This window comes from Lottia gigantea (genome assembly GCF_000327385.1).
Source record: "Lottia gigantea unplaced genomic scaffold LOTGIsca_36, whole genome shotgun sequence".
Lineage (NCBI taxonomy): Eukaryota > Metazoa > Mollusca > Gastropoda > Lottiidae > Lottia > Lottia gigantea.
Genome location: NW_008709220.1, coordinates 105,011 through 116,055, shown reverse-complemented (window position 1 = coordinate 116,055; position 11,045 = coordinate 105,011).

Here is an 11,045-nt window from a genome sequence, read left to right as displayed (position 1 = left end):
AACACCGTCTTATACAGATGGAAGTTATGTCTTAATATCAAGATATGGAAGGAAGCTATTAACATAATAGCGAAATATTTACTCGAGAAGTTACATGAAAACTATTTCTTTTGATGTTGAAGTGATAGCTATTAGACTTAATTATTCCAGTAAACACTACATTCCACTAGATATAAACTGTCAAATTCCATTATATCAGATTCTTTTCATTTACAAGGTGTTGGCCAATCACAGTAGGTAAGGCTTTAAACATCGACCTTCAACATAGATATGATATGGAGTTTTATAATCAATGTTAATGCATCGGCTGGCCCGGATTTCCGACTGTTGATGGACATGTACAAGCTCTTAGGTGAAAATTAATTTCAGCTTGTTTGGTAGGCTACAAATGGGGTTGCATACCGGTACCATTTTTCTAGAGGGGCAAATGCCCCCACCCCTTTTGTACTTTGTACCCCAATTGTCTGGGCCACTGAACACCCCCTAAGTGATCTTTATTATAATTAAATAATACTACCCAAGTTTATCCCAGATGGTTTAGACTACCTGATTAAAACACTACGTTATTACATTGTAAGGCCATTATCACACGTTGTTACCAGGAAGTGACGAAATGACGCCACAACCATAGTCTGGAGTGTTCTAGTGGTTTGTGTGGTAATCAATTTTAAGTGATAAAGCATGGCTAGTATATTCTCCCTTGGGTGAATTTGAAACTCAGGAAATGTGTCAGTCACTTCCAAGTGGTCTAATCATATTTCCTTAATATAGAAGTGCGAGATTTTCGACGAGGCTTTTATCACGTTTCGGCCAATGATCAAAAGTCAGCTTTCTTCATGGCTTTCTGGAAGGTTTTCTTGTTTTCTCTTAGGTTAATGCCACTGTCCTGGCAAAATGTCCCTCATTGCACCCTGTATAGCCTTGCCCGTCTTCATTAGCCCACAAGAAGCAGAAAATTAGTACGTAAAACTCCATTCATTTCATTTCAGGTATAGGCTGCCACGCTTTCTTGTAATCTTTATGGCACAGGTCGACATAATATTTTTAATCACGGTTTCCGCTGCCAGCAAGGGGCTTACATAACATAATTGCCTAGTCGTTCGGATGGGACAATACATTGAGGTCCATGCACCTTGAGAAATTCCACGAGGATTTAATTGCTGCGCAATATAAATATCGTCATTATTATTATTATTGCGCTACCCGAGGCCCCGTGTGTGTCATGAGCTGTGAACCTAAAGCATTCCTCGACAGTTGAAAACCACTTGAGAAAAGTAGGACGTAATACTAATATCATTTCTATGAATTGGATTTTAAATGATCAGACGTTCTAAGTTCTAAGCTGATTTCTTTCACCTGTGGGGTTTACAAGTGGCGCTAATGTTCTTAATCTTGGAAAAGTGGTCTGTAATTCGACTCATTCAACTCAGCAGTGGGCTTTGAGAGATGGTAAACAGTCAGTATCATTTACTTCAAGGTAAATAAGATTGGATCAATATGGCTGTTTATTCAATGAATATTGAAATAGATAAATCTAGAAGACAACAGTAACATTTATATTATAAGATAAATCAGTTCAATACAAAACTACCCCTCCAAACTATTCTAAACATATTCTCATAACTATCTTATGGCTAGGATATCCTATAGTCTCAACATCTAGCACCGTTTTATTTATATCCTAGAACTAAGATCGTTTCTAGAATACGAGTCCAGAAGCTGTTATTCTACTTTTCTGTGCCTAATTGGGCTAATGAAGAACCGTTCAATTTCTGATTTCTCTCTCTTAAATCACACCATCTCATTCAATGCAATGCGCCTTTGAAAATTTTCATAGACGAAATCAAATAAAATGAAATATGGAATTTAACGTCCTACTTTTCTGTACCATGAGCGAATGAAGACGGATAAAACCATGCAGGGTGTAATGAGGGCAATTTTGACAGGACAGTGGCATAAAACTGCTCTCCATTTCTAATTGTCGAGGCATCTTTAAACAATAACAAAATCGTTATTTTTTAAAACACGTTTTCGGGTATCATTTGCAGCAAATAGTCACGTGTAGCTAAAACGCGTTTCAGACAGTCAAAGATAAAAATCACAAGAATCTTAAGTAATGCCTGATCCTTCTATCGACTTATATTGGACCTCAAACTCTCATCTTTCCTCTGTTTATTACAAATCTCCTTTTAACTTACCATAATTTTAATTCATTTTAATTACGGAAGACCGATTAGCTCAAAATCCAAGGTTTCTTAATTCCTTAAGGCTATTTTGTAGATCTAATAACATATTTCAAATTATTCCAATTTAATTTGTAGTAGGAGTTATCTTATCTTGTCATATATCAAAATCATAAGAAACTTTTAACTTTTGTCGTGTTTACAAGAAATGTTGACGGACGAAAGAGCGGACAAGGACGTCTGCGAAGACGACATGTTTACGTTTACATTTTCAAATGAAATAAGCCTCCATGTATTCCACTCAAATAAACTGTGGGTTTATTTCCTACTTGTCAACACCTTCGTAAAAGATTGAAAACATGCAATGGCATATAATGACGGAAATTTTGTCAGGACATACCATTCTCTCTTGAATTCTTGTTGTACCATAGGACTGTTAAACTGTGTGTATTTCATACGGATTCTTGTTTTAAGATGGTTAGGTGATAAAATGATAAAAATTTTACTTGATTTTCTTTTCATTTTGATATAACCTGTTTTGATTAATAATGAACATCACAATATCAGTGTTTTGTTCGGTGTCGCCATTGCTTTTATTTGCACTTGTTTGCTTTTATTTATTTGCGGTTTTAAATCAGACCTTTTTTATAAGAAAAATAATCAATTGTTTTTCTCATAACATTCATATTTCGTAATGAATTTCAATCTGCTTAAAAGCTAAGATACATCTCGAGGCCTGACAGAATTACACTGGGGATTGATTTTCATTAACAATCAGTTTATGTTGCATTCATTTCCTGTGGGTATCTTTTGGAAATTGTTTTTAATTTTCATCTTCTGCCTTTAAGCTTGCTTTCATGTTTATAGTTTTCTTTCTCATAGAATTTATAAAAACTTTTTAAACACTTTTGATTAATTGGTGTTTCTAATGAATTATCATGTATTCTTAATCATATCATTATGTTCTTATTGAATATAATAAAGAGTTTTAACCAACCATAAATGTCCCTGTATGTACAGTCTGGATAAAACAAAAAGACTTTTGGACCTTTCTTGATCGGTCACTCATGGGAATTCTGTTGGTATTTCTCTTCTCATTTAGCTAATTAAGAATTAATTATGACATAAGAGACAAACTGGTATTTTCCCAAGTCATTAGAACAACTCTACTTCCTATTCATATAAGTATTTGCATGTATATTTTCATCACTGAAAAAAAGGGAACCCATCTTTAAGTAACAGATTATGAAATTCGCATTTTTTCTAAAAATTTCTATATGGCACGAAGTAACGACAATGAAATTAATTAAATTATATTTTAACCAATAAGATAACTATATGTCCTAATATTTGAATACTACCACCGAGAAATTAGCCCCATGCTGATGAGAAAGAGGAAGAAAAAAGAAATACATTCGATTCGAAAGCTGTATTAAAAAATAGTAACTGACGAACAACTAATCCGAAATATCTACCTCTATTTCAGCCTCTGATAGCTATTTTGACAGTCATCGGCCTACTTCCACTGACAACCTTCACAATAGCTTTCAGAGGCTGAAATAGGGGCAGATGTTTCGGACTGACAAACAACATTCTAATACTACCCTAATCACTTCAACACACAATATAAAATGTTTTGTGGTTTACATTCCTCGTGAGATCAGATTTAAATAAATTCTAATTAAAGTACATCGTTAAAATATTGGAAAAGAAGATGAACTAATAATACCACGCCATTAAAAATATTTTTTAAAAAAATCAGAAAATATGAGATTTTAGGTCAGATTTAAATTCAATTATTATAAAAGTATATCGTTAAAATAAAAAAAAAATCAGACAAAATAAGTTTGATAAAGTTGGGATTTTAGGTTATGTTTACAATAGGAATAAAAGATTTCCAAATGAATAATTCATTATTATATAAGGATTTGTTCAAGTGGTCGAGTATAAAAAAGATTATTAAAAAAAATCAGCTTCCATTCAGACTATAAACTAAAACATACAAAAAAAACAATCTCTATTAGATTATTGGATATGATTTGTGCCTTGTATCCAATAAAACTGTCTTTATGAGGATTGTTTATCGGCAACACGGAAGACGAGCTATAATTTAGTTCTGAGTTGACAGTAAATAGATAACAATTACCACAAATACGACATTCATCAGCTGTTTTCATAGAAACTCTCTATTCCTATCGAAATACATTATTATCTGTTAGTTTTCATTTTTCAACATTATGAATAAAAACAAGAGATAATAATTCATTTAAAAGTTCATTGAAATTGTTTTTATATTATATAGAGAATATAGCATAGCTTTATCAAAACATTTATATTGCATTGTTTGTCGATTTTCAATTTGTGATGCTTTTGAAAAAGAACCGTTTTCCCCTTTCATTAACTTTAATTATCTGATAGTTTTGATCATTGTGAATAAAAAACATAAATAGGTTTTCATATAAAAATCCATTGAAGAAAAAGACAATTATGGTAAAGGTTTATAAAAACTATTATATTGTTCATCCATCTTTACAATGTCAAGTTATTACTAACTTCGTCTTATACCTTGACTACAATAGTCACCTTTCTAGTATCACGGAAGTCCGTAAATACAGCGTTTATTTAGAAGTCTTTCTGTCGATGGCTCTGATTGGTTGTATTCGCTGGCGAACAATCCAATCCAATCGATGCATTCAGTGGTATAACAAAGGTGGCTATTTCATTCTAGGTATTAGACGAAGTTCGTAAAAGCTTGACATTGTGAAGATGACTTTTACTTTCATCATCTTCTCAAATGACCTTGGACAGTATGAACGAAACTAGAAGATAAGCTATAATCAATCTCGTCTGACAGAATCAATCTTTAATACATATTGTTAATATCCTATTTTTTCTGATCATTCCGGATCTAGATTCCTGTATTATGATTGGCTGAATACATAGTTATTTCTTAATTTCACCAATCAAATTCTCATACTGATAAATGATGGATTAATAGGTTAATCGAGGTTAAAGATGTTCAGCTGATGTACTTCATATGAGATAGACTCCATAGGATGTTCAAATACTGTATAGAAACGCCAGATATCACCGAGATCTGTTAATATAAACACCAGACATCACCTGGCTTTTTCATAGAAATATAAGTCATAGCCGTGCTGTTAATATAAGCACCATACATCACCTGGCTATATTTATAGATATATAAGTCATCGCCGTGCTGTTAATATAAACACCAGACATCACCTGTTTATAGAAATATAAGTCATCGCCGTGCTGTTAATAGAAACACCAGACATCACATGGCTATGTTTATAGAAATATAAGGCATCAACGTACTGTTAATAGAAACCCTGTGCATCACCTTACTCCGTTTATAAACATCACCTTACCCTATTTATATACCAGACATCACTTTACTCTCTGTATAGAAACACCTTGCAGCACCTAACTCTGATATTCGATATTCTAGAGAGTGTTCCATTGTTGTACTCTTGTCTGTTGATAGAAAGATAGCATATCATCTTTTTCAGGGTTATTTTTGAAGGATTTTTTCTGGAATCCTTTCAAAGAGGCCAGAACTTTTATTGACAAACAATATACATAACTTATAATGTTTGTTAGCTTGACATCTCTTTGTTTATATCGCTTTCAGAGACTCCACATAGTTAAACGTTTATTCAGGTATTCAGATAACACCTCATCTCTTTCAGACAGTTAACATGTGTCATTATGCTATTTGAGTTTTTTTTTATTCATACATGTATATTTTTGAATCGTTAATATCAGTGTCGGCGCCAACTCTTGCCTTCTTTTTTTCTTACTAATCGAGTCTAAATCTATTTATAATCTAATTAAAGGCTGATTATCATGTCTCGTAACATCTGGGCCCCTTTTCACTTTTACAAATTTGTCGTAGTGTGCCATTTTACACTGAGAAATATCATACTTAAAAATTGATTGTAAGATTTTCAGGTACGTTAAAATCGAGCTGGGTACGAATCCGAGAGAAATCAATGTCAGCTGGTAGCTGGATCTTCGTGAACCTATATTGTTATACTTAGAATAGAATAAAATAAATGGAGTTTTCTGCACCGGGTAGGCTAATGAAGACGAGCAACGTCATGCAGGGTGCGATATGGGACATTTTTCCAGGACATCAGCATTAGCCTGCTCTTTTTCGATTTCCAACTTATTTTCTAACTTATCCCTGTGGTTCTTTCTTATAAATGTAAATTGGTAGACTTTGCCATTTAAGATTGTGAATTTATTTATTTATTCTACATTCTTGACAAAGAAGACAGACAATGTCCATGAACTAAGTACCACTTACTCTGCTGGCTTTTAGCTAGCAAGAATTACCTTCTGATTCGACAATGTCATATAATCTTCAACATTCCATAGACTAAGTCGATACGTCTTGGTTGAACCATCCGCGTTGCTAGCGTATAGCTGGCAAGAATTACTTTCTGATTCGATAATACCATGCGATGAGCTAGAGCCCAGGAATTAAGTCGATGATTTTTGCTTAAACCACACACCTTTCTGGCTTTCGGCTTAATGATTAGGTCAAGGTGCAATTAAAACCATTTACAGAATCTTGATTTACATTATACAGCTACTTGAATAGACACGAATGGAATCGGTCAGTTTTAATTGGCAGTGACTGACAGCTCAAATCTGACCAGCCAATCAATTTGATAATCTGACAAAGTTGATGATTTAATTAGAACCATTAAGATGATAATGTAATTGTAATGTTAATTAAAGTTTACTTGAAACTGCAGAAGAAAATATAGAGAAATTTTATTCTTTCTTTTCTTTTTCTTTAATGACTAACCAGTGGCGGAGTCGCAGTCGGGCATGACTCTCATAACTAGGTTAGAAATTCGGGCAAATTTCGCCACTGTGGCTAACGCCGTGCTGTATGCAATGGGGACAATTTTGCTCTGAATGCGGCATTAGCCTTCTTATTTTAGACTTCAAAGTGTGATTTCGTTAAAGTGTAAAGTCTCTGTCACAAGTAACGTATTTTTGTCACAGATTTGTAGAGATGAATAAGGTTCAAGAATTGTTAGGTTACAAAGATTTGACGAGAAGATCCCATGTCACAAAACTAACCATATCAAAACCCACTTAACGCAAAAAAAAAACACGGCTCAAGTTTGGTGGTCGTTCTAAAAAAGTGAGGCATCATTTGCTCTGGCCTTGGAATCCGATTTGTAGAAGTAAATTAGATTTGGTAATCGTAAATTAGGAACCTTCTGACAAGATGATCCCATTTGAACTAACCATATCAAGGATCACTTAACGCCAAATAAAAACACTTCTCAAGTTTGGTGGTCGTTCTAAAAAATTGAGGCATCATTTGATACGGTCTTGGAATCAGATCTGTAAATTAGATTTGGGAATCAAAGTTAAGAAGTTTCTGACAGGTTTCTTATTCCAAAAGAAACCGTATCAAATTATTAAAACATGAAAAAGTTTGGTGGCAGTCATATTTGTATAAGTGAATAAGATTTGGAAATCGTAAGTTATAAGAAGTTTCTGACAGGTTTCCAAAAGTAACCGTATCAAATAATTTAAAACACTGCGAAAGCGAAAATTTGGTGGTCGTTAGGTCATTGAGAAGTGAATAAGATGTGGAAATTGGATCCTGGTTTAAAAAACTTATCATATCAAGAACCACTCCACGCCAAGATCAATATATAAAGAACAATATTACGATACAGAAGAGCTATTTGACATATATTCTACCAGCTTGATGTACATTAATCTAGAAATTATGGACAGAATTAAACCATCAAGTGATTGGCGGATTGCTCTATTGTTCTATAAGCCTGTCACTGTATTGGTTTAATGTCATAATATGTCTTTAGATTGTCTAATTCCAGGTCGAGATCATATCTACAATCTAGAAATCTTCGTTATCGTTCGGGGTTGGGGGTAAATTTTAAGGTTGCAAAACATATAGACAAGGATAATAACTTGTGTCTCGAGGAACGTATTGACCAGCTGGTCCTTGGCCAAGCGTCGTGGCATTGATCTTTCTTGGATTATCCGTTCTAAAAGTACCAATATATCTTGAATTGGGTCAGACAAGAGTTCAGTCTTATGTTTCCAAATTAGCTAGAGATAATTTAGCTATACTATATAGCTGTGTTCATGATTTATCATCTGAAAAAGGAGCAAAAAGTGCATCAGATTTTCCAAAATGTTTATCATAAGGTCAGCTGGTATACATGTTGTAAATTTAATAAAATATGATAGATAGGGTCCTCGATCAAGATAACTTCAGTTGTTATACATGTAATTGTGAAAAGAAAATGAATCATACGAATGTCATAAATGATTACCCCATCAAAATTCTTGTTATTTTGTAGCAGGTATACAGATACGCCAAATAACAGTGCAAATGACGTCCGTGATTTGAGTACAGATTCAGTGTTTGTTTTGTTCTCCTTGACTTCTGTAATTTGATCGAGTCTTCAGTGCTTTAATGGAATTCCGATCTTGAGATATGAAAAGCCCCTTAAACGCCTAAACGGTAGTAAACTTACTTATATTACCGTCTAAAACACGATCAAAATAACACTTAATTCACCAACATCTTAATGTATTTGTTGTGGATAAGTGTGAGTATTTATGTACTGGTTTTATCGGTGATATTTTAATGGAGTTCCGACACTTTCTTTCTGATATCTTCTTAACACGATTCTCTTACTTTCACATCATAATTCGACAAATCTGTTTCTCTGAAAGGAATTCCAAATGTTGTATACTAATTGCACTTGGCCAATCATTGTATATATTCATCAGCGGAGTTATTATACAGAGATTCTGTTGTGCAGTTATGACATTGTAGTTAAGTCCCCTGATTACTTATTTTGGCCAAAAATGGAAACTCGATGATGTTGATTCAGAGAAGATTGAGGAAACCAATGTTTAATGAACAATATTTTATTGTAAAAGATTTGCAGAGTAAATTACTTTCTTAAAAAGAGTATTTTTGCACATTACAATGTGATTAGGCTTTCAGATGGGACAATACTGCCCGTGGTTCAAGCACTACGAATTTACATCCCTCAAAATGTGGCAATGAACAATTTTCCGTCACTGTACACTGCATACCGTTATCCATTTTCACTGTTCGAATAAGAAGCGTATTTCTTTTTTAATATGTTTTTTTTTTTAAATTTTGTTTTAAGAGGTTGTCTTCTATCAGGATTCGCAGGAAATTAGCATGGTGTAAACAGAAGCTACAAGTGTCCACGATTCAGGCCAGAACAACACTACCAATTGTATAAGTGATAAACGGTCGCCCACACCTCGATCATAAAACCAATAACAAGTGTTAACATGTTAAATTGATTTATAATATTCAGAGTTTAACCGAGGTCAACCGATCACTTTCAGTAATAATCATAACAACTTTGTTATTATCCATAGCAATTACCGGCTGAATATTATATGATGGATCGGCCGTGACATTCGGTGGCTAATCAACTGGAAATGACTGGATAATCGGATGACATGGCGCTTAACCAGGTAGAATGATTATCCAGGCATGTAGTGGGCTGTTACTCAGAAGCGTAATCAAGTTGATTTCCAATTCATTTCCGATGACAAAGAAGTCGATAAGTACTATAACAAATGAGAGTTAAATCAAGCCGTGCGATTATTTTTGTCCATTTCATGCCATATATGGCAACATGGTATTGAAATGAAATGCGATATATCACGACTATGGTTATTTATTAAAGTAATTTTCATTGAGTGGAATCAATCGGTATGATTTCGAACCGTTGGCATCTAATATCCTACACTAAATAACAGAACACTGTATTGTTCTATACCAAGTTGACCATTCTAGTCGCGGTGTGGTCTTCCAGAAAAGTAATACATCACAATACATGCGGAAACCACCATTCTTTATTTAGTGGCGCTCTCTAAGAAAGTACTATTTAAAGATTCGAGAGTTTCAGACTCAAAAAGTATGCAAGTTTACAATTTTAGTCGCAGAGTGGTCTTCCCTTCCCTTCGAAGACGGAAACCACCACAATAGTTTGTTGCTCTCTAAGAAAATTCTATTTTTAGATTCAAGAGCTTAACATTGACAAGTGTGCAAGTTTGACATTCTAGTCTCAGAATAGTCTTTCAGTTAAACGATCAAACACCATATCGATGGTGAAAACCACCACAATATGAGAGTATGGGATTCTGTAAGAAAATTTTATTTATAGACACAACATAAAACTGACAGAATAGAGACGTTTGTTGTAAGTTAAAAAACACAGGAAGAGATTTAAGAATCCTTTGATGTTAAAAATATGATGTTAATTGTATGGAATGTTTATCTACGCTTGTCAAAACAATCATAACCTTGAGTTGAGATAACAGACATAGCCACTTTATATCTGTCAACACTATTTTTACTCTTCTTCAATATCTTCAAGTGCTTTTCTAAATATTTTTATGTGTGTCGACTGTCAAGGACATACCAGTTTGCACCATTCCAATTCTGTAGATCTTACAATTTCACAAAAACCGAGCATTATTTGTTATAGCTTTAGAGAGAGTGACGTCATATACGGTTTAATTGTATAATTACAGGAACACATGATATAATAGAAAATTCAAGAGATTAATTGCTAAGATTTTTATTTCAATGCTTTATTTTTTACTCTTTACATTAAATCCTGAACCACTTCAACGAACAAGGGGGTCATTTTCTTCTCTATAAAAGCGGTTTGTTCCCTTATTGTCAGCAATGCATTTAGAACAAATTAAAATTGTGATTTTATACGTTTGTGCCCCGAAAATGTGTCAGCATGCACCAAACTAATTCTATTTTTGATAAAT